This window comes from Bubalus bubalis, chromosome 4 (assembly GCF_019923935.1).
Source record: "Bubalus bubalis isolate 160015118507 breed Murrah chromosome 4, NDDB_SH_1, whole genome shotgun sequence".
NCBI lineage: Eukaryota > Metazoa > Chordata > Mammalia > Artiodactyla > Bovidae > Bubalus > Bubalus bubalis.
The window spans coordinates 87,497,318-87,523,503 of record NC_059160.1 but is presented as its reverse complement, the minus strand read 5'-3'; the positions used below and the strand labels follow the sequence as shown (position 1 = coordinate 87,523,503).

The 26,186-nt window shown below is 41.1% G+C and overlaps 1 pseudogene; it reads right to left on the bottom strand.

Annotated features, from left to right (window-relative positions):
• Positions 1 to 840: 840 nt before the first annotated feature.
• LOC102411622 overlaps positions 841 to 26,186 on the bottom strand; it is a 112,403-nt pseudogene continuing 87,057 nt past the window's right edge.

The window sequence follows — 26,186 nt, the reverse complement described above, 5'->3', positions numbered from 1 at the left end:
AGTAATGCTCAAAATTCTCCAAGCCAGGCTTCAGCAATACGTGAACCGTGAACTTCCAGATGTTCAAGCTGGTTTTAGAAAAGGCAGAGGAACCAGAGATCAAATTGCCAACATCCGCTGGATCATAGAAAAAGCAAGAGAGTTCCAGAAAAATATCTATTTCTGCTTTATTGACTATGCCAAAGCCTTTGACTGTGTGGATCACAATAAACTGTGGAAAATTCTTCAAGCGGCTTCAGATAGGTTTATGTAAAACCAACATTTTGACTCTGATTAGAGATGAAGCCATAAGTGAAACTTTGTTTCCATTGAACCCACCTCTGAGAGGTCAGAAAATAAACTCTTTAAAGTGGACATTGGAGTCTATTTCTAGAATAGCTAAATTAGTTAGTTTGGCTGATGGATCTTTGCTGCCATTGGCTCATGAAGTTAGACAGGGCAAAGTACAACCTAGATGTTTGGTGGTTTCTTTATTCAGTATCCACAGAGAAGGCCTTAATAAAAAAAAAGAAAAGAAGACTGCTGGAACTCCATTACAGTAATTTCCTGTCGTAACGTTTCCAAACATATAGAGAAGGTCCCAAAAGTCTTAGACTAGTTTTGTGCTTTAATAAACTCAAGTGTCAATATTAAATTGTTTCCTCTTGTCTTGCTATGTCCTCAGAACAAAGCTGGTCGAATATTTCTCAGACTCAGTTTCTTACAGTTCTCTCACTCACTTACACATCACTGGAGATGTGGGTTGTTTTGTGAAAAGCACAGAGGTGCACAGTTCTCAAACTCTTGTGTTATAGAAAGAAACCTCAGCTTCTATGCGTGGTGTTAATATTACTGAAAATTATTTGGGGCAGTACTGTGAACATTGAGATGGTTATATTTTAATAAATTTCCACACATTCATCCAGTTAAAGAAATCTGTCTTAACTCCAGGTGTTTTCTCTCCTTCTCCCGGATCAGTGTTATTTGGGTTTTTATCTGTGATTTCTTTTGTTTTTTATAAGGGTTGTGTTTATTTCCTGGGTTCTGGCAATTTCTTTCTGTGCATCAAAATGGACCTTCTGCCTAGTCAGGAGGGGAACAATTAAATTAAAATCATTAATTCGCTTATTTAGCTTTTTGATGTTTTCTTGAAACTGCTCACAAACTTGGTCCCACTGTTTCTGTTCCGCTGATGTCATTGGATTCCCAAGTTTTTTTCCTCGACACTAAAATTGCCTCTCTGAGTTGCTCAGTGGTATCCTTTATTTCCTTTTGCATTAGGATCCATTCTGGTTGGTATCCATTATCTATCAATATTCTGTTCAGGTTGTGAGTCATAGGATCAATATATGAACAGCAGAACATTTTTTCAGAGCTTTTCCTTTCCCGCTGAGATTGTCAAAGTCTCCTTTTGCCATTGATTCCTGAATGAGATCCTCCACCAAACGCTCTATTGCCTGAGTTATCTTTTGTTCCTTACTGTGTCTTACATCTTTAACAGTGACACTATCAGTGAAACACTGGCTTTGCAGTTTCTGCTTTTGGTATTCCATCACTTGTTCAGTTGCACGGTGTGCTCTAAACTGCCTGTACTGCTTCTCTCGTTGACTAGGAGTCCCCAAACAAATACCCTCAAAACTTAAGTAATGCCGGTGTTGGGGTGCTTTATATTTGAATTTTTCTTCTTCTTCTTCTGCGTCTTCAACTTTACTCTGTCTGGGATTTGTCTGTTCTATCACGTGGGAAAGTACCTTCCTGTAAGCTTCTTCAATCCTTATAAACGTTGCAGAATCAGCAGTACTAGAGCCACCGTCTGGATGGTATTGCTTGGTAAGCTTACGAAAAGATTCCCTGACATCATCTTGCAGAACAGCCTTCATCCAGATTCAGCAGCCCATAATATTCTCTTATATTCCTTTTGGATTTATGAGTTGACATCATTCTAGTTCTTATGACACCAAGATATGGACCCATTTTCATTCGATTAGGAATCACTGAAGCACTTCTCAGATGAGGTCTTAAGATCTGAGCCATCATCACATACGTTGTGCTCCTTATGGTACCCAGAGTTCTTCCCTAGCAATGATCTCAGACGCGGCTCAGCGGCTCGCGCCCCAAGCTGAGCCTCTGCGCGTGTGTGCGCCATCTGCCCTTCCCGCCACAGGCTTCTTCGCGGGAAGCCCGCGGCAGTCTCCGCCGTTGGGCTAGACCATCTGCCTTTTACACAGAGGGAACCCTCGGGGTGCGGCGGGCAGTATTCTACCTAATAGGGACAGATGTCCTACCTTACCAGAGAAACCCAGAATCTCCTTTAAGCCTTAGTCTTCTCAAGAAGACAGGAGCAGGACCTTTCGGGAGGCCCCGCCCCGTCCTGGGCCGAAAATGGTTCTTAAAAAAAAAAATAATTTCTGGCCATCCTGGGCCTTTGTTGCTCTGTTTGGGCTAGTTGCAGTAAGTGGGGGCTTCTCACCGTGGTGGCTTCTCTTGGTGTGGAGTACAGGCTCTAGGCGTGTGGGCTTCAATAGTTGCAGCACTTGGGGTCACTAGTTGTGTCTCTTGGGCTCCAGAGCCCAGGCTCAGTAGTTGTGGTGCACAGGCTTAGCTGCTGCATGGCATGTGGGATCTTTCTGGATCAAGGATTGAATCTGTGTCCCCTGCATTAGCAGGCAGATTCTTATCCACTGCACCATCAGGGAAATCCAGAAGATGGTTCTTGATTTGTGCTGATGTGTTTTGGTCAAAAATAGTGAGGAATCTAAAATTACATTAAAGCTATCCCTTTCAAGAATTTTGAGAAGTCATCAAAAATAAATTACATTATTTTAATGATTTTACACCAAAAAAATTTCACTGCCAAACTCCTAGACAGTTTGAGAAACTGCTTTATCAAACTCTGCTTTCCATTGTGGGTAAAGATGATTTTGTTATTTTTTAAAATTGAACACTATCCATCTTCAAATATCTCACAAATATGAACATTAAAAAAAATTCCTTTTGCTTTACTGCTTGATTTAGAAAGTATATAGTGAAGGAGATATGTCCTGCCACTCACAGCCTAAATACTAGGATAAGTACACAAAACTCATATTTGGTTCATGGGGCATATCTCTGGAACAGTGAAAGATACACTTCTTCTTAAAAAAAAAAAAAAATGCAATAAAAGGTTTAGACAGTCCAGGCCAAATAGGAGATCAGTTCAGTTCAGTTCAGTTGCTCAGTCATGTCCAACTCTTTGCGACCCCATGGATCACAGCATGCCAGGCCTCCCTGTCCATCACCAACTCCCGGACTTCACTCAAACTCATGTCTATCGAGTTGGTGATGCCATCCAGCCATCTCATCCTCTGTCGTACCCTTCTTCTCCTGCCCCCAATCCCTCCCAGCATCAGGGTCTTTTCCAATGATTCAACTCTTCTCATGAGGTGGCCAAAGTATTGGAGTTTCAGCTTCAGCATCAGTCCTTCCAATGAACACCCAGGACTGATCTCCTTTCGGATGGACTGGTTGGATCTCCTTGCAGTCCAAGGGACTCTCAAGAGTCTTCTCCAACACGACAGTTCAAAAGCATCAATTCTTCAGTGCTCAGCTTTCTTCACAGTCCAACTCTCACATCCATACATGACCACTGGAAAAACCATAGCCTTGACTAGACGGACCTTTGTCGGCGAAGTAATGTCTCTGCTTTTCAATATGCTATCTAGGTTGGTCATAACTTTCCTTCCAAGGAGTAACAGTATGAAAAGGCAAAATGATAGGATACTGAAAGGGGAACTCCCCAGGTCAGTAGGTGCCCAATATACTACTGGAGATCAGTGGAGAAATAACTCCAGAAAGAATGAAGGGATGGAGCCAAAGCAAAAGCAATACTCAGTTGTGGATGTGACTGGTGATAGAAGCAAGGTCCGATGCTGTAAAGAGCAATATTGCATAGGAAGCTGGAATGTCCATGAATCAAGGCAAATTGGAAGTGGTCAAACAGGAGATGGCAAGAGTGAACGTTGACATTCTAGGAATCAGTGAACTAAAATGGACTAGAATGGGTGAATTTAACTCAGATGACCATTATATCTACTGCTGCGGGCAGGAATCCCTTAGAAGAAATGGAGTAGCCATCATGGTCAACAAAAGACTCTGAGATGCAGTACTTGGATGCAATCTCAAAAATAACAGAATGATCTCTGTTCGTTTCCAAGGCAAACCATTTAATACCATGGTATTCCAAGCCTATGCCCCAACCAGTAATGCTGAAGAAGCTGAAGTTGAATGGTTCTATGAAGACCTACAAGACCTTTTAGAACTAACACCCAAAAAAGATGTCCTTTTCATTATAGGGGACTGGAATGCAGAAGTAGGAACTCAAGAAACACCTGGAGTAACAGGCAAATTTGGCCTTGGAGTACGGAATGGAGTACGGAATAGAGTTTTGACAAGATAATGCACTGGTCATAGCAAACACCCTCTTCCAACAACACAAGAGAAGACTCTATACATGGACATCACTGGATGGCCAACACCGAAATCAGATTGATTGTATTCTTTGCAGCCAAAGATGGAGAAGCTCTATACAGGCAGCAAAAACAAGACCGGGAGCTGACTGTGGCTCAGACCATGAACTCCTTATTGCCAAATTCAGACTTAAATTGAAGAAAGTGGGGAAAACCACTAGACCATTCAGGTATGACCTAAATCAAATCCCTTATGATTATACAGTGGAAGTGAGAAATAGATTTAAGGGACTAGATCTGATAGACAGAGTGCCTGATGAACTATGGACTGAGGTTCGTGACATTGTACAGGAGACAGGGATCAAGACCATCCCCATGGAAAAGAAATGCAAAAAAGCAAAATGGCTGTCTGAGGAGGCCTTACAAATAGCTGTGAAAAGAAGAGAAGCGAAAAGCCAAGGAGAAAAGGAACGATATAAGCATCTGAATGCAGAGTTCCAAAGAATAGCAAGGAGAGATAAGAAAGCCTTCCTCAGCGATCAATGCAAAGAAATAGAGGAAAACAACAGAATGAGAGAGACTAGAGATCTCTTTTGGAGAAGGAAATGGCAACCCACTCCAGTGTTCTTGCCTGGAGAATCCCAGGGATGGGGGAGCCTGGTGGGCTGCTGTCTATGGGGTCACACAGAGTCGGACACTACTGAAGTGACTTAGCAGCAGCAGAGATCTCTTCAAGAAAATTAGACATACCAAGGGAACATTTCGTGCAAAGATGGGCTCAATAAAGGACAGAAATGGTATGAACCTAACAGAAGCAGAAGATATTAAGAAGAGGTGGCAAGAATACACAGAAGAACTGTACAAAAAAGATCTTCACGACCCAAATAGGAGATAGATAGGATTTAAAAATAGCTCCTGACAGTGCTGGGTACTCAGTGGGAAATAATATTGATTGATGGTAACCATCCTTTGCTAGAACCTATGTAGTAAAAGAAATATTTTAGGAAAATACTTGAAATTTAAACTAAAAGCTACATGGTAGAGATTCCTGTGATTACTATTCTTAAAGGACATTTGTAATTTCATTTCAAATTCTGCTTGTAAGGGTCTAGAATTCACTATTGTTATTATTCAAAACCCAACATTAAGTTTGAAAATCTAAAAAGCCTAAGAATTTTTAAGCTGGGTAAAGAGAGATTTCATACAATATTTAATGGCTACAGATCCAGAGAAAAATTTAAAATGTAATAGAGGAGGAGTGAGAGAGAAGACTGAAAATGTGATTTGAGGCATATTGCAAGAGTTCGTTTAATGCTAAGTAAGCTCTGCAGTACAAACTCATTCTTATGTACCAAGGGTAGCCATCAAAGATTTGCAATGAGCAAAAGAGGAATGGGGGTGGGAACAGTATTTTAGGAAGACAAATCTGGCCTTCAGAGACCTGAAATCCTTAATTTCAGCGCTAGATTCAATTTAGGCATGGAAAGCAATTGACCTACTATGTATTATAAATCCAAGTTGCTGTATCATCTCTTCCAGCCCTTTAGAGATCCTTACTGTTTCAATATGCAAAATTCATTCCCATGCTAGCACCCATTTCTTGACAGTTATTACTTGGAAAGCATTATTGTTTTATTTGCAAATTCGACCATATCTTTAGCTTTGTTTAAGCCTCACTTGGCATGACTGCAGCCATGAAATTAAAAGACGCTTGTTCCTTGGAAGAAAAGTTATGACCAACCTAGACAGCATATTAAAAAGCAGAGACATTACTTTGCCAATAAAGGTCCATCTAATCAAAGCTATGTTTTTTCCAGTAGTCATATATGGTTGCGAAAGTTGGACTATAAAGAGAGCTAAGCACCAAAGAATTGATACTTTTAAACTGTGATGTTTAAACTGTCCCTTGGACAGAAAGGAGATCCAACCAGTCCATCCTAAAGGAAATCAGTCCTGAATATTCATTGGTAGAACTGATGCTGAACCTGAAACTCCAATAATTTGGCCACCTGATGCAAAGAACTGACTCATTGGAAAAGACCCTGATGCTGGGAAAGATTGAAGGTGGAAGGAGAAGGAGATGACAGAGGATGAGATATTTGGATGGCATCACCGATTCAATGCACATGAGTTTGAGTAAACTCTGGGAGTTGGTGATGGAGGGGGAGGCCTGGCATGCTGCAGTCCATGGGGTCACAAAGAGTAGGACACAACTGAGTGACTGAACTGAACTGAAGCCTTACTTCCTCCTCCTAGGAGTTTTTCTACCCCTTAAATGCACATTCCACGGAACTTCAATACTTCTTAGCTGCGTCATTCTCATAATGTTATCACAAACTACCTTGTGGTGTGGCCTTCTGCATCTCTGAAATCAGCTGACTACAATATCCTTGAGTGAAGGGAATATTACTTATGTGAACCGAACAAAGCCCTCTTCCTCTACTATTAAATTATGTATACTACCCTAGCTTGGTAGGTACAACATGCATAACCATTGACTGATTCCACTCTCTATCCTTATCTCATATCTTATATGAGTCTCTTCACTTTAGTCAAAAATTAGAGGTAAGAATTTCAGTCTTTATAGTTCAATTTTTATGTTCCATGCTATTTGCAATCAAGTGGATTTAGTTTTTCCTGAGGAGGATTATAATTCAATACTAAGGAAAAAATGGCAACATTATTTTGCAGTTTTTACCATCAAGAGATGGAGTCTATCTCTCTATGCTTTGAATCTTGGTTTGGTCATATGATTTATTTTGGCCAACAGGACAGTAGCAAGCATGGCATAAGCAGAGGCTTGACAAATGCTTGTTCACCAGGAGTTGTCCTCTGTCTTGCTGTTTTTGGAACCCAGCTACCATGTGAAAAAGCCCAGAGTAGCCTGGTGGACACTGGAGACATGTGACCCAGCTACTCTGTTGCCCCAGCCAACCACCAGATATGCAAGTGAGCCATCAAGCACCAGCTGGCCCCCAGCTAGTCCACCACATAAACGACAGCAACCACATGAGTGAGCCTAGGTAAGACCAGTGGAGAAACCGCTTAAACAAGTCCAACCTGAATGCTGACTTACAGAATTTTGAACTAATACATAATTATTTTTAAGCCTCTATGTTTGGAAATGTTTTGTTATATACTGAAAAATCAAACTGATTTTGTATATAATAAAATCAAGATATTAAAAATCTCATTTTCATGCATATTTGACAGAAAGCCTACTGTGCATTAGGGGCTTCCCAGATGGCGCTAGTGGTAAAGAACCCACTTGCCAATGCAAGAGACATAAGAGACTCAGGTTCAGTCCCTGAATGAGGAAGATCCCCTGGAGGAGGACATGGCAACCCACTCCAGTATTCTTGCCTGGAAAATCCCATGGACAGAGGAGCCTGATGGGCTACAGTTCATGGGGTCATGAAGAGTCAGACACGACTGAGCAACCAAGCATGCACGCAGGCGTTGTGCTCTAAGGAAGAATGTTCTACACAACTTCTATAGAACATTTCAGGCAAGAATTAAGAAGACTTATTCTTCCTGGCTGAATCTAGGGAAAACAAACAAACAAGAATCACACTGGCAAGTTCATTAAGTTAAATAAACTACATCCACTTACAGAAAGGCAGGAACAGCTTCTTTCCTCCTTTTCTAGAAAGCAACACAGAGATAAAAGTCTGTGACGTGCAAGAAAAGGACAGGTTTACAACTTCCTGCTCAGCTAATATGATTCTTTCTTCCCAAATTTCTTTTTGATTGCTTAAATGCTTCAACACACAACGACATGAACAGAACCAACACAGTCCAGGAACTAAGTCAATATCTCTTCACAGATGAACTTTTAAAATTTTGCCTGTGACTCTATGAGGAGAACACTGCTCTGATGCTCATGCTACAGATGAGTAAACTGGATTTAAATGGCTGAAATAATTTGCCCAGGTGAATATTTAAATGGTAAAGCTGCAATTTGAATCCAGGCAGCTTAGATTCTTAACCAAGGGTATACATTCTTTTTTTTTTAATCTCAGTTTTATTAATTTATTTACTTTTACTTTACAATATTGTATTGGTTTTGTCATACATTGACATGAATCTGCCATGGGTGTACATGTGTTCCCCATCCTTAACCCCCCTCCCACCTCCTTCCCTACCCCATCCCTCTGGGTCATCCCAGTGCACCAGCCCTGAGCACCCTGTATCATGCATCAAACCTGGACTGGCGATTCGTTTCACATGTGATAATTTACATGTTTCAATGCCATTCTCCCATATCATCCTGCCCTCACCCTCTCCCACAGAGTCCAAAAAAACTGTTCTGTACATCTGTGTCTCTTTTGCTGTCTCACATACAGGGTTATTGTTACCATCTTTCTAAATTTCATATATATTTGCGTTAGTATACCTTCTCCAGCACTTATTGCTTGTAGACTTTTGGATAGCTGCCATTCTGACTGGCATGAAATGGTACCTCATTGTGGTTTTGATTTGCATTTCTCTGATAATGAATGATGTTGAGCATCTTTTCATATGTTTGTTAGCCATCTGTATGTCTTCTTTGGAGAAATGTCTGTTAAGTCCTTTGGCCCACTTTTTGATTGGGTCATTTATTTTTCTGGAATTGAGCTGCAGGAGTTGCTTGTATATTTTTGAGATTAATTCTTTTTCTGGTGCTTCGTTTGCTATTATTTTCTCCCATTCTGAAGGCTGTCTTTTTACCTTGCTTATAGTTTCTTTTGCTGTGCAGAAGCTTTTAATTTTAATTAGGTCCCATTTGTTTATTTTTGCTTTTATTTCCAATATTCTGGGAGGTGGGTCATAGAGGATCCTGCTGTGGTTTATGTCAGAGAGTGTTTTGCCTATGTTTTCCTCTAGGAGTTTAATAGTTTCTGGTCTTATGTTTAGATCTTTAATCCCTTTTGAGTTTATTTTTGTGTATGGTGTTAGAAAGGGTTCTAGTTTCATTCTTTTACAAGGGGTTGACCAGTTTTCCCAGCACCACTTGTTAAATAGATTGTCTTTTCTCCATTGTATATTCTTGCCTCCTTTTTCAAAGATAAGGTGTCTATAGGTGTGTGGATTTATCTTTAGGCTTTCTATTTTGTTCCCTTGATTTATACTTCTGTCTTTGATGACTGTCTTGATGACTGTGGCTTCGTAGTATAGACTGAAGTCAGGCAGGTTGATTCCTCCAGTTCCATTCTTCTTTCTCAAGATTGCTTTGGTTATTCGAGGTTTTTTGTATTTCCATACAAATTGTGAAATTATTTGTTCTAGTTCTCTAAAAAATACAGTTGGTAGTTTGATAGGGATTGCATTGAATCTATAGATTGCTTTGGGAAGTATACTCATTTTCACTATATTGATTCTTCTGATCCAGGAACACAGTATATTTCTCTATCTATTAGTGCCCTCTTTGATTTCTTTCACCAGTGTTTATAGTTTTCTATATATAGGTCTTTCGTTTCTTTAGGTAGATATATTCCTAAGTATTTTATTCTTTTCATTGCAATGGTGAATGGAATTGTTTCCTTAATTTCTCTGTTTTCTCATTGTTAGTGTATAGGAATGCAAGGAATTTCTGTGTGTTGATTTTATATCCTGCAACTTTACTATATTCATTGATTAGCTCTAGTAACTTTCTGGTGGAATCTTTAGGGTTTTCTATGTAGAGGATCATGTCATCTGCAAATAGTGAGAGTTTTACTTCTTCTTTTCCAATTTGGATTCCTTTTATTTCTTTTTCTGCTCTGATTGCTGTGGCCAAAACTTCCAAAACTATGTTGAATAGTAGTGGTGAGAGTGGGTACCCTTGTCTTGTTCCTGACTTTAGGGGAAATGCTTTCAATTTTTCACCATGAGGATAATGTTTTCTGTGGGCTTGTCATATATAGTTTTTATTATGTTGAGGTATGTTCTTTCTATTCCTGCTTTCTGGAGGGTTTTTATCATAAATGGATGTTGAATTTTGTCAAAGGCTTTCTCTGCATCTATTGAGATAATCATATGGTTTTTATTTTTCAATTTGTTAATGTGGTGTATTACATTGATTGATTTGTGGATATTGAAGAATCCTTGCATCCCTGGGATAAAGCCCACTTGGTCATGATGTATAATCTTTTTAGTATGTTGTGGATTCTGTTTGCTAGAATTTTGTTAAGGATTTTTGCATCTATGTTCATCAGTGATATTGGCCTGTAGTTTTCTTTTTTTGTGGCATCTTTGTCAGGTTTTGGTATTAGGGTGATAGTGGCCTCATAGAATGAGTTTGGAAGTTTATCTTCCTCTACAATTTTCTGGGAGAGTTTGAGTAGGATAGGTGTTACCTCTTCTCTAAATTTTTGGTAGAATTCAGCTGTGAAGCTGTCTGGTCCGGGGCTTTTGTTTGTTGGAAGTTTCTGATTACAGTTTCAATTTCTGTGCTTGTGATGGGTCTGTTAAGATTTTCTATTTCTTCCTGGTTCAGTTTTGGAAAGTTGTACTTTTCTAAGAATTTGTCCATTTCTTCCAAGTTGTCCATTTTATTTGCATGTAGTTGCTGATAATAGTCTCTTATGATCCTTTGTATTTCTGTGTTGATCTCTCCATTTTTATTTCTAATTTTATTGATTTGATTTTTTTCCCTTTGTTTCTCGATGAGTCTGGCTAATGGTTTGTCAATTTTATTTATCTTCTCAAAGAACCAGCTTTTAGCTTTGTTGATTTTTGCTATGGTCTCTTTTGTTTCTTTTGCATTTATTTCTACCCTAATTTTTAAGATTTCTTTCCTTCTACTAACCCTGGGGTTCTTCATTTCTTCCTTTTTTAGTTGCTTTAGGTGTAGAGTTAGGTTATTTATTTGACGTTTTTCTTGTTTCTTGAGGTAAGCCTGTATTGCTATGAACCTTCCCCTTAGCACTGCTTTTACAGTGTCCCACAGGTTTTGGGTTGTTGTGTTTTCATTTTCATTTGTTTCTATGCTTATTTTAATTTCTTTTTTGATTTCTTCTGTGATTTGTTGGTTATTTAGCAGCGTATTGTTCAGCCTCCATATGTTGGGATTTTTAATAGTTTTTCTCCTGTAATTGAGATCTAATCTTATTGCATTGTGGTCAGAAAAAATGCTTGGAATGATTTCAATTTTTTTGAATTTACCAAGGCTAGATTTATGGCCCAGGATGTGATCTATCCTGGAGAAGGTTCTGTGTGCACTTGAGAAAAAGGTGAAGTTCATTGTTTTGGGGTGAAATGCCCTATAGATATCAAATAGGTCTAACTGGTCTATTGTATCATTTAAAGTTTGTGTTTTCTTGTTAATTTTCTGTTTGGTTGATCTATCCATAGGTGTGAGTGGGGTATTAAAGTCTCCCACTATTATTGTGTTATTGTTAATTTCCCCTTTCATACTTGTTAGCATTTGTCTTACATATTGTGGTGCTCCTATGTTGGGTGCATATATATTTATGATTGTTATATCCTCTTCTTGGATTGATCCTTTGATCATTATGTAGTGACCATCTTTGTCTCTTTTCACAGTCTTTGTTTTAAAGTCTATTTTATCTGATATGAGTATTGCTACTCCTGCTTTCTTTTGGTCTCTATTTGCATAGAATATCTTTTTTCAGCCCTTCACTTTCAGTCTGTATGTGTCCCCTGTTTTGAGGTGGGTCTCTTGTAGACAACATATATAGGGGTCTTGTTTTTGTATCCATTCAGCTAGTCTTTGTCTTTTGGTTGGGGCATTCAACCCATTTACGTTTAAGGTAATTATTGATACGTATAATCCTGTTGCCATTTACTTTATTGTTCTGAGTTTGAGTTTATACACCCTTTCTGTGTTTCCTATCTAGAGAAGATCCTTTAGCATTTGTTGGGGAGCTGGTTTGGTGTAGCTGAATTCTATCAGTTTTTGCTTGTCTGTAAAGCTTTTGATTTCCCCTTCATATTTGAATGAGATCCTTGCTGGGTACAGTAATCTGGGCTGTAGGTTATTTTCTTTCATCACTTTAAGTATGTCCTACCATTCCCTCCTGGCCTGAAGAGTTTCTATTGAAAGATCAGCTATTCCTTATGGGAATCCCCTTGTGTGTTATTTGTTGTTTTTCCCTCGCTGCTTTTAATATTTGTTCTTTGTGTTTGATCTTTGTTAATTTGATTACTATATGTCTTGTGGTGTTTCGCCTTGGGTTTATCCTGTTTGGGACTCTCTGGGTTTCTTGGACTTGGGTGATTATTTCCTTCCCCATTTTAGGGAAGTTTTCAACTATTATCTCCTCAAGTATTTTCTCATGGTCTTTCTTTTTGTCTTCTTCTGGGACTCCTATGATTCGAATGTTTGGGTGTTTAAAATTGTCCCAGAGGTCTCTGAGGTTGTCCTCATTTCTTTTAATTCTTTTTTCTTTTTTCCTCTCTGTTTCATTTATTTAAACCATTCTATCTTCTACCTCACTTATCCTATCTTCTGCCTCTGTTATTCTACTGTTGGTTCCCTCCAGAGTGTTTTTGATCTCATTTATTGCATTATTCATTATATATTGACTCTTTTTTAATCTCTTCTAGGTCCTTGTTAAACCTTTCTTGCATCTTCTTGATCCTTGTCTACAGGTATTTATTTGTAACTCCAATTTGTTTTCAAGGTTTTGGATCATTTACACTATCATTATTTGTAGTTCTTTATCAGGTAGATTTCCTATCTCTTCCTCTTTTGTTTGGTTTGGTGGGCATTTATCCTGTTCCTTTACCTAGTGGGAGACTGTTTCTGGGAGTGGGAGACTATTTCTGGGAGACTAATAGTGGGAGACTATTTCTCTGCCTTTTCATCTTGTTTACATTGCTGTGTTTGGGGTGGCCTTTTGTATTCTGGCAGTTTGTGGCTCCTCTTTATTGTGGGGGTTCCTTGCTGTGAGTGGGGTTGCACAGGTGGCTTGTCAATGTTTCCTGGTTAGGGAAGCTTGTGTTGGTGTTCTGGTGGGTGGAACTGGATTTCTTCTCTCTTGAGTGCAATGAAGTGTCCAATAATGAGTTTTGAGAGGTTAGTGGGTTTGGTGTGACTTTGGGCAGCCAGTCTATAGACACATTGCCTTCTCCAAGAGTAGAGGTTAGATTCTCAAAAATACAATATTAAAAAAAAAGTCACAAAAACTATAAAAAATATATATATATATGAAATTTGCTTTAAAAATAGGGCCTTTTTTTTGCAAGGTAATCAGTTCAGTTCAGTTGCTCAGTTGTGTCCGACTCTTTGAGACCCCATGAATCGCAGCATGCCAGGCCTCCCTGTCCGTCACCAACTCCCGGACTTCACTCAGACTCACATCCACTGAGTCAGTGATGCCATCCAGCCATCTCATCCTCTGTCGTCCCCTTCTCCTCCTGCCCCCAATCCCTCCCAGCTTCAGAATCTTTTCCAATGAGTCAACTCTTCGCATGAGGTGGCCAAAGTACTGGAGTTTCAGCTTTAGCATCATTCCTTCCAAAGAAATCCCAGGGCTGATCTCCTTCAGAATGGACTGGTTGGATCTCCTTGCAGTCCAAGGGACTCTCAAGGGTCTTATCCAACACGACAGTTCAAAAGCATCAATTCTTCAGTGCTCAGCTTTCTTCACAGTCCAACTCTCACATCCATACATGACCACTGGAAAAACCATAGCCTTGACTAGACGTACCTTTGTTGGCAAAGTAATATCTCTGCTTTTGAATATGCTATCTAGGTTGGTCATAACTTTCCTTCCAAGGAGTAAGCGTCTTTTAATTTCATGGCTGCAGTCACCATCTGCAGTGATTTTGGAGCCCAGAAAAATAAAGTCTGACACTGTTTCCCCATCTATTTCCCATGACGTGATGGGACCAGATGCCATGATCTTCGTTTTCTGAATGTTGAGCTTTAAGCCAACTTTTTCACTCTCCACTTTCACTTTCATCAAGAGACTTTTTAGTTCCTCTTCACTTTCTGCCATAAGGGTGGTGTCATCTGCATATCTGAGGTTATTGATATTTCTCCCACCAATCTTGATTCCAGCTTGTACTTCTTCCAGCCCAGCATTTCTCATGATGTACCCTGCATAGAAGTTAAATAAGCAGGGTGACAATATACAGCCTTGATGTACTCCTTTTCTTATTTGGAACCAGTTTGTTGTTCCATGTCCAGTTCTAACTGTTGCTTCCTGACCTGCATATAGGTTTCTCAAGAGGCAGGTCAGGTGGTCTGGTATGCCCATCTCTCTCAGAATTTTCCACAGTTTATTGTCATCCACACAGTCAAAGGCTTTGACATAGGCAATAAAGCAGTAATAGATGTTTTTCTGGAACCCTCTTGCTTTTTTGATGATCCAGCGGATATTGGCAATTTGATCTCTGGTTCCTCTGCCTTTTCTAAAACCAGCTTGAACATCTGGAAGTTCACAGTTCACGTATTGCTGAAGCCTGGCTTGGAGAATTTTGAGCATTACTTTACTAGCATGTGAGATGAGTGCAATTGTGCAGTAGTTTGAGCATCCTTTGGCTTTCCCTTTCTTTGAGATTGGAATGAAAACTGACCTTTTCCAGTCCTGTGGCCACTGCTGTGTTTTCCAAATTTGCTGGCATATTGAGTGCAGCACTTTCACAGCATCATCTTTCAGGATTTGGAATAGCTCAACTGGAATTCCATCACCTGCACTAGCTTTGTTCATAGTGATGCTTTCTAATGCCCACTTGACTTCACATTCCAGGATGTCTGGCTCTAGGTCAGTGATCATACCATCGTGATTATCTGGGTCATGAACATCTTTTTTGTAGAGTTCTTCTGTGTATTCTTGCCACCTCTTCTTAATATCTTCTGCTGCTGTTAGGTCCATACCATTTCTGTCCTTTAGCGAGCCCATCTTCACATGAAATGTTCCCTTGGTATCTCTAATTTTCTTGAAGAGATCTTTAGTCTTTCCCATTCTGTTGTTTTCCTCTATTTCTTTGCATTGGTCGCTGAGGAAGGCTTTCTTATCTCTCCTTGCTATTCTTTGGAACTCTGCATTCAGATGTTTATATCTTTCCTTTTCTCCTTTGCTTTTCGCTTCTTTTCTTTTCCCAGCTATTTGTAAGGTCTCCTCTGGTGCTGCTGCTGCTAAGTCACTTCAGTCGTGTCCGACTCGGTGCGACCCTATAGACAGCAGCCCACCAGGCTCTGCCGTCCCTGGGATTCTCCAGGCAAGAACACTGGAGAGGGTTGCCATTTCCTTCTCCATTGCGTGAAAGTGAAAAGTGAAAGTGAAGTCACTCAGTCTCGACCACTCATAGCGACCCCATGGACTGTAGCCCACCAGGCTCCTCCATCCATGGGATTTTCTAGGCAAGAGTACTTGAGTGGCTTGCCATTGCCTTCTCCGAAGGTCTCCTCAGACAGCCATTTTGCTTTTTTGCATTTCTTTTCCATGGGGATGATCTTGATCCCTGTCTCCTGTACAATGTCATGAACCTCATTCCATAGTTCATCAGGCACTCTATCTATCAGATCTAGGCCCTTACATCTATTTCTCACTTCCACTGTATAGTCATAAGGGATTTGATTTAGGTCATACCTGAATGGTCTAGTGGTTTTCCCTACTTTCTTCAATTTCAGTCTGAATTTGGCAATAAGGAGTTCATGGTCTGAGCCACAGTCAGCTCCTGGTCTTGTTTTTGCTGACTGTATAGAGCTTCTCCATCTTTGGCTGCAAAGAATATAATCAATCTGATTTCAGTGTTGACCATCTATCATGTCCATGTGTAGAGTCTTCTCTTGTGTTGTTGGAAGAGGGTGTTTGCTATGACCAGTGCATTTTCTTGGCAAAACTCTATTAGTCTTTGCCCTGCTTCATTCCGTATTCCAAGGCCAAATTTGCCTGTTACTCCAGGTGTTTCTTGACTTCCTGCTTTTGCATTCCAGTCCCCTATAATGAAAAGGACATCTTTTATGGGTGTTAGTTCTAAAAGGTCTTGTAGGTCTTCATAGAACCTTTCAACTACAGCTTCTTCAGCGTTACTGGTTGGGGCATAGACTTGGATTACTGTGATATTGAATGGTTTGCCTTCGAAACGAACAGAGATCATTCTGTTGTTTATGAGATTGCATCCAAGTACTGCATTTCAGACTCTTTTGTTGACCATGATGGCCACTCCATTTCTTCTGAGGGATTCCTGCCTGCAGTAGTAGATCTAATGGTCATCTGAATTAAATTCACCCATTCCTGTCCATTTTAGTTACCTTGCAAGGTAATAGTAGGTTATAAAAATGAATATTAAAGGAGTAATAGGAGACTTAAAAATGAAAAAAAATTTTTTTTTAATTAAAAAAATGATAATAGTAAAAGTATATCTAAGACTTTCTCTGGAGCTATTGTGGACAGTATGAGGTCAGTTCATTTTCAGATAGTTCCTTGGTCCAGCTTGTACTTCTCAAGATCTATAGGCCCCTTCCTATGTAGTCTGTGCTAACTACAGGGTTTTAATCTATTGCACCTGTCACTTCCAAAGTGGTTCCCTCTGTTTATTTTAGCTTCTTCTGTTTGCTGGTCTCTTCAGTGTCTAATTTCTGCCCTGACAAAAGTAGGGCGGTGGTGGTCACTTTTTTTTAGGCTCACTTGTTCAGTCGTGCTGTGGGAAGGGAGGAACACTACAAACAAATACCACTGGCGTGTGCTCACAGTGATTCAGCCACACTGGGTTTGTCCCCACTTACAGTGTATGTGCTTTCCCAGTCTGCACCGTTCAGGCTCTAGGTTGCTCTGCCGGGAACTGTCTGATGCTGGCCCTGGGTTGCTTGCACTCCCCAGGTCTAAGCTGCTCAGGTTCAGGTTCTCAGGTACTCCATAAAGGTGCAGACTTGGTTGTGCCCGTCCCAGGTCTGAGCAGCTCAGGTGACCAGGTGCTTGGTGAGCACGGTCGCACCCAGTTGAAGGCTGTGACTTATCACCTCCCCTGCCCCAGCCGCTCGGTTTTCTGGGTGTACAACGGGCATGCCTTCTCAGGTGTGCTGTGTGTCTCTTCTGGGAAGCTGATCTCTGGCTGCAACCTTCCTGGTGGATGTTGACTGTCCAGAATCCCAAGAAGTCTTGGTTAGCAACAAAGTCTGCTTGCAGTTTGGTACAGGATGCCTCTCTGGGGCCATGATTGCCCCCTTCTGGCTCTGGCTGCCTTTGCCTGCCTATCTCCAGCGGGGGATGGGCTGGCCCACAGCTGGCTAGTTCTGCTCAGTCCTTTGTTCTGTGAGCAGGCCTGGCGGTGTCTTAGGTTAGGGCTTTTCCCGGGATAGCTATCCCACAGTCTGGGTTGCTATCTCAAGCTAGTTCCCTCAGATTGCCCTTGGGGCATTCAGGCCCAGTCCTTACTCTAAGCAATGCAGCCCACGCCTCCCTGTCCAGCCCCCACTTGCTAGTGGCAGATGCAGGCGTCTATGCTGCTTCTCCGTTGGGAGTTACCGTTGGGCACGTAATCTGTGGGGTTAAATTATTTATTTTTCTTCCTAGTTATTTTGACCTTTGAGATTCCAAGGCTTGCCACAGACCCAACAGAGAGAGTGTTTCCTGGTGTTTGGAAACTTCTCTTTTAAGACTCCTTTCCCAGGACAGATCTCCATCCCTACCTCTTTTGTCTCTCTTTTTATCTTTTATATTTTGTCCTATCTCCTTTCGAAGACAATGGGCTACCTTTCTGGGTGCCTGATGTCCTCTGCCAGGATTCAGAAGTTGTTTTGTGGAATTTGCTCTGCGTTCAAATGTTCTTTTGATGAATTTGTGGGGGAGAAAGTGGTCTCCCCGTCCTATTCCTCTGCCATGTTAGGACCTCCTCCTCTACATTCTTGACTAAGGTGCTATGCTGCTGCTAAGTCACTTCAGTCGTGTCCGACTCTGTGCGACCCCAGAGACGGCAGCCCACCAGGCTCCCCTGTCCCTGGGATTCTCCAGGCAAGAACACTGGAGTGGGTTGCCATTTCCGTCTCCAGTGCATGAAAGTGAAAAGTGAAAGGGAAGTCGCTCAGTCGTGTCCAACCCTCAGCAACCCCATGGACTGCAGCCTTCTAGGCTCCTCCGTCTATGGGATTTTCCAGGCAAGAGTACTGGAGTGGGGTGCCATTGCCTTCTCCAAGGTGCTATACTGCCTCCCAAATAAAGAGCTAAAACAAAACAATCTGTAAGGGCTTCTTTATATTTTAGTATCCTATTTTGGAGAAGGGATAGCTTTGCTCTTATTTTGTATGTCATTTGTAGGCTTTGAAGCTCAAAAGAAAAGGTATAATTATTAGGCTACTTTCATGTTGAATTCCATCATATTCTGATTTCTACTATTTAAAATAATTTTCCATTGTTTTTAGTCGTTATATGTAGGATTTTAGCCATAGCAGGGAATGATGTATCTACAGTAATGAAACCTTGGTTAATACCAGAATATGATCCCTGAGTTGGGAAGATACCCTGGAGAATGCAATGGCAACCCACTCCACTATTCTTGCCTGCAAAATTCCACAGACAGAGGAGCCTGGTGGGTTATAGTCCATAGAGTTTCAGAGTCGGACATGACTGAGCACACATGCACGAACACACATGAAAGATAAAGGCCCCTTCTCTTCAGAAGAATTATAGTAGGATCCCAAAGCATGAGATTACTAAAGTTTCTAGATCCATACAGCACCCACAAACAGAGACCTGAGCACCACAGAGACCACTTTTCTGCATATTGTAATGTGTTATACAAATGTACAAAATGTTCATTGTTTTTTTGCTAAATCAATTCTTTAGAAACAGACACGATAGAAAAAAATGACAACACAAGGCCATAAAGCTAACAGAGGTTGGATTTCATTACTGATTCTGTTATGAGCTTCTGTCTTAGAGCAAAGCATCCTGGGAATATCTTTAGACTCTTTTGACAACTTGATGACAGCCTCGCAGCCTAACAACTCTATTTACATAACAAGCTGCATACTTAAGTCACTTGTAGAGCACTATGTAGTGTTATAAGACAGAAAGACATTCACATACTTTCACCATGTCATTTAAAATTTCTGAGCCTCAGTTTCCTTCGCTGTAAAATGAACATCATAAGACTGTTGTGTGATAAGGATAAATGTATATGAAGATGCTGTTATAATAATCTGTGCATTCATTAGTATTACTTTCATTTTATGTGAAAAACATGTACCAAGACTTTAATTCAACATAGTAGATTCAAAACCTCTTGGCCAGTGATCCCCAAAAGGTCTCATTACTATTTGTTTCCAGCCAAATTGGAAGGATATAAACATTCCATCCTCAACAAATTTCCTCTGTCCTTACAATGTTTTCCTTGTCCTTCTCTCCCTTTTCTCTACCCTATCTTTTCAAAGATTCTTCAGCAACTACAGTCATGTATCCAGCCACTACAGTCATGTATCCAGCCATCATTAATATTTTATTACCACAAATAGTGCTCTGTAACTGTTTCCCATGACCTTTCATTTCTCTTGTTTGCAGAAATGTGCTGAAAGATGAGTCACTCCCTGGCCTAATTCATGAAAAGATGATGGTTTTCTCAGAAACTGGAATAGAGAACAGTCCTTGCTTAAACTACTATCTGTATTTAAGATCAGAATGCTCCTTTTAAGTTACAAAGAATGTGTTGCTATTAATAAAGATTCTCTGTGTTTTGATTGAAGCAAGCTCCCATAACACAATGTTTAAAGTCTGATAATGTGCTACTGATTTAAAAGATTCTCAAGGATAAGCTGACCTAAAACTATCAAGTTTGTTAGCACACAAATGAGAAGATATGGAGAATCTGGTAAGGCCATTTATGTTGGCTCCATCTTTCAGCAAGACCCTCTGAAATCTCTTTCTCTCATCACAGTAGAAATACTCTAAGGTGTCAGTAGTCATAAGGATTTTACTGAGGACTGGACCGAGGAGATAAAAACAGTCAATCTTAAAGGAAATCAGTCTTGAATAATCATTGGAAGGATTAATGCTGAAGCTGAAGCTCCAATATTTTGGCCACCTGATGGGAAGAAATGACTCATTTGAAAAGACCCTGATGCTGGGAAAGATTGAAAGCAGGAGGAGAAGGGGACAACAGAGGATGAGATGTCTGGATGATGTCACTGACTCGATGGACATGAGTTTGAGCAAGCTCCAGGGTTGGTGATGGCCAGGGAAGCCTGGTGTGCTGCAGTCCATGGGGTCCCAAAGAGTCAGACACCACTGAGCAACTGAACTGAACTGGACCTTGTACTAGCCCCCTTGTCCACTTTTCAGTCTTCCTCACTGCTCCCAGAGGTGGGGGGAGTTATTATTTTTTACAGGGTTGCAGTCTACAGAGTTAATGAGCTAGTAAGAGACTGAGTTGGGACTAAACCCGGCACTGTCTGACTTTAAAGCTCTGCAGTGCCTCTTTGACATAACCTCCCAAAACTCCTTTCCTGTGGGAGGACCTCTCTCTGTTCTTTTACTGGGCTAATCTTGGCCCAAACTGTATGCCTTCTTCAGCACTCTCATCCTTTCCTCTCTTCACTTCTCCCCCTTGCTCCCTCACCTTGCCAGATCTCTCCAGTACCAGTCTCCGTCTGGTGTCATGACCGTGTGGGGTTCTTTACTGAACCCAGGTAGGCTTGTACTTCCTGGGTCCCGGCAGGAAGGGGAGCAGTGCTCTTTAACTGCCTTCCTAGAGACTAACTCCTTCATGGCTATAAAACTCATTAAAGGTGAACAGAGGCTCAATATCATTCTTGGGGTTGTTTGGATTTTTCAATAGGAGGTAGAATAGTGGCAGAGTTAAAGCAGTGAAACAGGTAGGTGGAGCTGGGACAGAGCATTTGGGCAGAGGAATTGTTCTAGCATTAAGTTAGAGGAAGCAGCAGCCGCTTTGACAAGAGAGTGTGCTGCAATCAATTGGTGATGCCTGCTTTAGCCAAGGGTGCAGGATGACAGAACTGTATATTTCTGACTCCAGTGAAGCCCAGGCTTGGAAGAGGTGAACTCCAAGGTATGTTTGGAGGGTGGTGAGTTCATTTGGAGGTTTCCTGCTTAAGGAGAATTTCTGCTATTGTGGCCTCTATCTTTTGTCCAAATTCCTTTCCTCGCCCCTGTTTCCATTTTGACATAGAACGTGCACAGATCTGAGACCCTGGGTCACACTGAGAGGGAGAAAGGCATTTTACCACTGCATCCAGTCATCCTTGTAACAGAATATAAAGAACATTGGTGGGTGACAGATGCTGAGGTGGCTGTGAAGAAGCCTGTGAGTAGGATTAAGGTGTATAAGCCTAGCACTCTGTTAGGGTTCAAAGCATTAGGGCCCTGGTGGGGAAGGAGGACAGAAGATCCACCACTGTAGAATGTCGGTGGGCACTTAGTGCTCATGGTGCTGTTTCCCTGTGGCTGAACTGTCATCTTCTCATAGCCCCTACATGGAGGAGCAGAGTCCGGAGATGTGTGCAGCCTGCCCCCTGGAGGTAAATGGCCTTGGGGATGATTCAGACCTTATATATCTATCTCCCTCTCCTCATTTTCTTTTCTTCTTTTTTTGTTTAGCTCCATGGCAGGGAGGTGAGGAAGACCTTTTGAGCTGGAAGGTCTTTATTCTTTTTTTAATATTTATTTTTAATTGATTAATGATTGGTTTACAACATTGGTTTGATTTCTATCATATTCAACATGCATTAACCACAGGCGTACATACGTCCCCTCCCCCTTGAATCTCCCTCCCACCTCCCACCTCCCACCCATTTTTACTCCTCTAGGTTATTACAGTGGAGAAGGCAATGGCACCCCACTCCAGTACTCTTGCCTGGAAAATCCCATGGATGGAGGAGCCTGGTAGGCTGCAGTCCATGGGTTGGCGAAGAGTCGGACACGACTGAGCGACTTCCCTTTCACTTTTCACTTTCATGCATTGGAGACGGAAATGGCAACCCACTCCAGTGTTCTTGCCTGGAGAATCCCAGGGACGGGGGAGCCTGGTGGGCTGCCAGACGTCTATGGGGTCGCACAGAGTTGGACACGACTGAAGCGACTTAGCAGCAGCAGCAGGTTATTACAGAGCCTCAGTTTGAGTTGCCTGAGTCATACAGCAAGTTCCCACTGGCTATCGGTTTACATATATTAGTACATCACCTCTCAGTTCAGTTTCACATGCTGCTTAAAACATTATTTCTTAAAATAAGGAGAAACACCCATTTTCCATCCTTTTCCCAGGTATGCCTAAATTTGTGGGTTTATTTTTTTCTGAACCTGTCAGTAGAGTTCAATTATATGCCTGTCTTTTTCATATGTATAAAAAATGGAGCTTTCTCTGATTCAAGACAGCTCTCTACAGCAACAAAAGCAGGAAAGTAAACATGAGGAATGAAAAAGAAAACTAATGGAGAAATTATATCTTCACCAGAAGGTTCCCAATTTCTAGAGCATCAGCATAGAAAGATTTCACCTGCGTCTAGAGTGGAAGCAAACTGGTCGATGACTCTCTTTTTTTTTTTTTTTAAGAGAATGTATTTTCTAAGTCCTTAAGGTACACAGTGTTTCTGAATACAGCTGCGAAATATTTGAGGTACAAATATAAGCATGAGAGAAAACAGCAAAACAATGATCCTTCTGCTGAAGCCTCTTGAGATGCAGATAATATTTTCTTTTCCCTCAAGATTATATTTCTCAAGATAAATCCATTTAGATTGCAACACAAGAGAGAGAGAGAATAATTCAGGTGAACTCAAGCTGAGGAGAAAATTAGGCATTAAAAACTTCTGTTATTCTTTCTTCCTAAAATAGAGTGATAGATACACAATCCCTTATGGAATATGTTAGTGTGATGGAAAGAGAATGGAATTGGGAAAAGTGAAGCCTAAAATAATCCAATATCCGGTTATCAGTAAAGGAGAATTGTAGAACTGAGTTCATAGAGTGCTTAAATATTTAAGAGTCAATGAACCAAGGATGCTGGAAACAAAGCCCTAAAGTCTAGGGAGGAGTTTGGATATATTTTGTCCAATTATTGCTTTCACAGATGTAATAGGTTAATCCTCCACCTCATAAAAATTAAAAATGTTATGTGCATGTGTGCATGCTAAGTCGTGTCAGTCATGTCCGACTCTGTGTGACCCTATGGGCTGTAGCCCACTGGGTTCCCCTGTCCATGGGATTCTCCAGGCAAGAATACTGGAGTCGGTTGCCATGTCCTCCTCCAGGGAATCTTCCCAACCTAGGGATGGAATCTGCATCTTTTACGTATCCTGCGTTGGCAGGTGGATTCTTTACCACTAGCACCACCTGGGAAGCAGAGGTTAAGTTCTTGTCCTACCACCCACATCCTCTGTGCTCAGCATAGGAAAAGTTTGGTGTATATTCTTTTGTTACCTGGAGAAAATACATATTATTGTTTTGGTCAGCATATTTTTTAAAAGAACTAATGGTAAATTCTATATGTGTAGTTGTACAACTTTTTTTTCCCATTAATAGCACAGTATGTCCGACACTATTTCAGATAGTACGTATCTCAAATTGCAGGCATAAGTCTCAGCTGTTTTTATTTTTTAACTGAGGCATAATATCCCACAGTGAAGACAGGCTTAGGTTATTTGACCATTGCCCTACTGAAGGACATTTATGGTGTTTCCAATTTTACTCTCAGGTATCTTGAATATGCTTTCTTGGTCATATGTGAAAATTGTTACTTTAGGGAAGATACTAAAAAATTTACTGGGGACATAAGACATGTACCATTTAGAATTCTGTTAGCTAGAGGGTCTTCCCTGGTGGCTCAGTGGTAAAGAATCTGCCTGCCAGTGAAGGAGACAAGGGTTCAATTCCTGGCCCAGGAGGATCCCACATGCCGTGGAGCTGCTAAGCCCATGTGCCACAACTATTGAGCCCACAGGCTGCAACTACTGAAGCCTGTCCCCCAAGGGCCCGTGACCCAATGAGAAGCCACGGAAGAGAGAAGCCAGTGCACTGCAACTACAGAGTGGTTCCCTCTCTCAGCAACTGGAGAAAAGTCCATGCAGCAATGAAGACCAGCACAGCCAAAATACATGAATACATAAATTCTGTTAGCTAGAGATCAGAGTACATATTTACCTACACTCTACTACTTACAGTTGATATCATCAAACATTTAATTTTTTGTCAGTCTGATGGGTTAAAAATGGTATTTCATTGTTTTTATTTTCTTGATTTTTAATAGAATTGAGCATTGGTTTTCCGGTGCTTGATGCCCTGTTTGTATTTTGCTTCTGTGAATTGCCTGTTGCATTTTGGTGGTGGTGGGGGTGGGGGTGGGGGTGGGGGTGGGGCGGAAAGGGCGGGGCAGGTGTTTTTACAACGGATTGCTTGTACTCCCATTTTTAGACATTTTTCCTTTTGTATTCCAGAAAGCAATCTTTTATCTTCACATATGTTGAAGTATCTTTCTCCTAGTACACCATTTAAAAAAAATCTTTTTCTTCATAGTATAATTTGTCATATAAAGGTTTTAATCTTGAAGTACCTGAGGTGAAAGAGGAGAGAGAGAAAGCTGGCTTAAAACTCAACATTCAAAAAATGAAGATCATGGCATCCAGTCCTATCATTTCATGGCAAATAGATGGGGGAAATGTGGAAGCAGTGTCAGATTTCATTTTCTTGGGCTCCAACATCACTGGATACAGAGACTACAGCCATGAAATTAAAAGACACTTGCTCCTTGGAAGAATAGCTATAACAAACCTAAACAGTGTACTAAGAAGCAGAGGCATCACTTTGCAAAGGTCTGTGTAGTCAAAGCTATGATTTTTCCAGTAGTCATGTATGAATGTGAGAGTTGGACCATAAAGAAGGCTGAGTGCCGAAGAACTGATGCTTTTGAACTGTGGTTGGAGAAGACTCTTGAGAGTTCCTTGGACTGCAAGGAGATCAGACCAGTCAATCCTAAAGGAAATCAACCCTGAATATTCTTTGGAAGGACTGGTGCTGAAACTGAAGCTCCAATACTTTGGCCACCTGATGTGAAATGTTGCAAAGGACATGACTTAACAACTGAACAGCAACAAGAAGGCCCTACCCACCCAAGGTCATGCATGCATTTTAATTTATTTATTTTGAATATTTTAATGATTTTTATCTTGCTGTTGCTGCTGCTAAGTCGCTTCAGTCCTGCCCGACTCTGTGCGACCCCATAGATGGCAGCCCACCAGGCTCCCCCATCTCTGGGATTCTCCAGGCAAGAACACTGGAGTGGGTTGCCATTTCCTTCTGCAATGCATGAAAGTGAAAAGCAAAAGTGAAGTTGCTCAGTCGTGTCCGACTCTTTGCGACCCCATGTACTGCAGCCTACCAGGCTCCTCCGTCCATGGGATTTATCTTATCTTTAGGATTTTAGTAATATTGGAGTTTATCTTGTAACCAGCATGAAATTAATATGTATCTTATTTTTTACCAGTTGATATCTAGTTAACCTGATACCATTTATTAAATAATCTACCCACTGATTTGAAATGTTACTTTGTTGTTGTTGTTCAGTCACTCAGTACTGTGTGACTCTGTGATCCCGTGGATTGCAGCACGCCAGGCTTCCCTGTCCTTCACCATCTCCCAGAGCTTGTTCAAACTCATGTCCATCAAGTCAGTGATGCCATCCAACCATCTCATCCTCTGTCATCCCCTTCTCCTCTTGCCTTCAGTCTTTCCCAGCATCCGGGTCTTTTCTGATTAGTCAGCTCTTTGCATCAGGTGGTCAAAGTACTGGAGCTTTAGCTTCAGAACCAGTCCTTCCAATGAACATTCAGGACTGATTTCCTTTAGCATTGACTGGTTTTATCTCCTTACAGTCCAAGGGATTCTC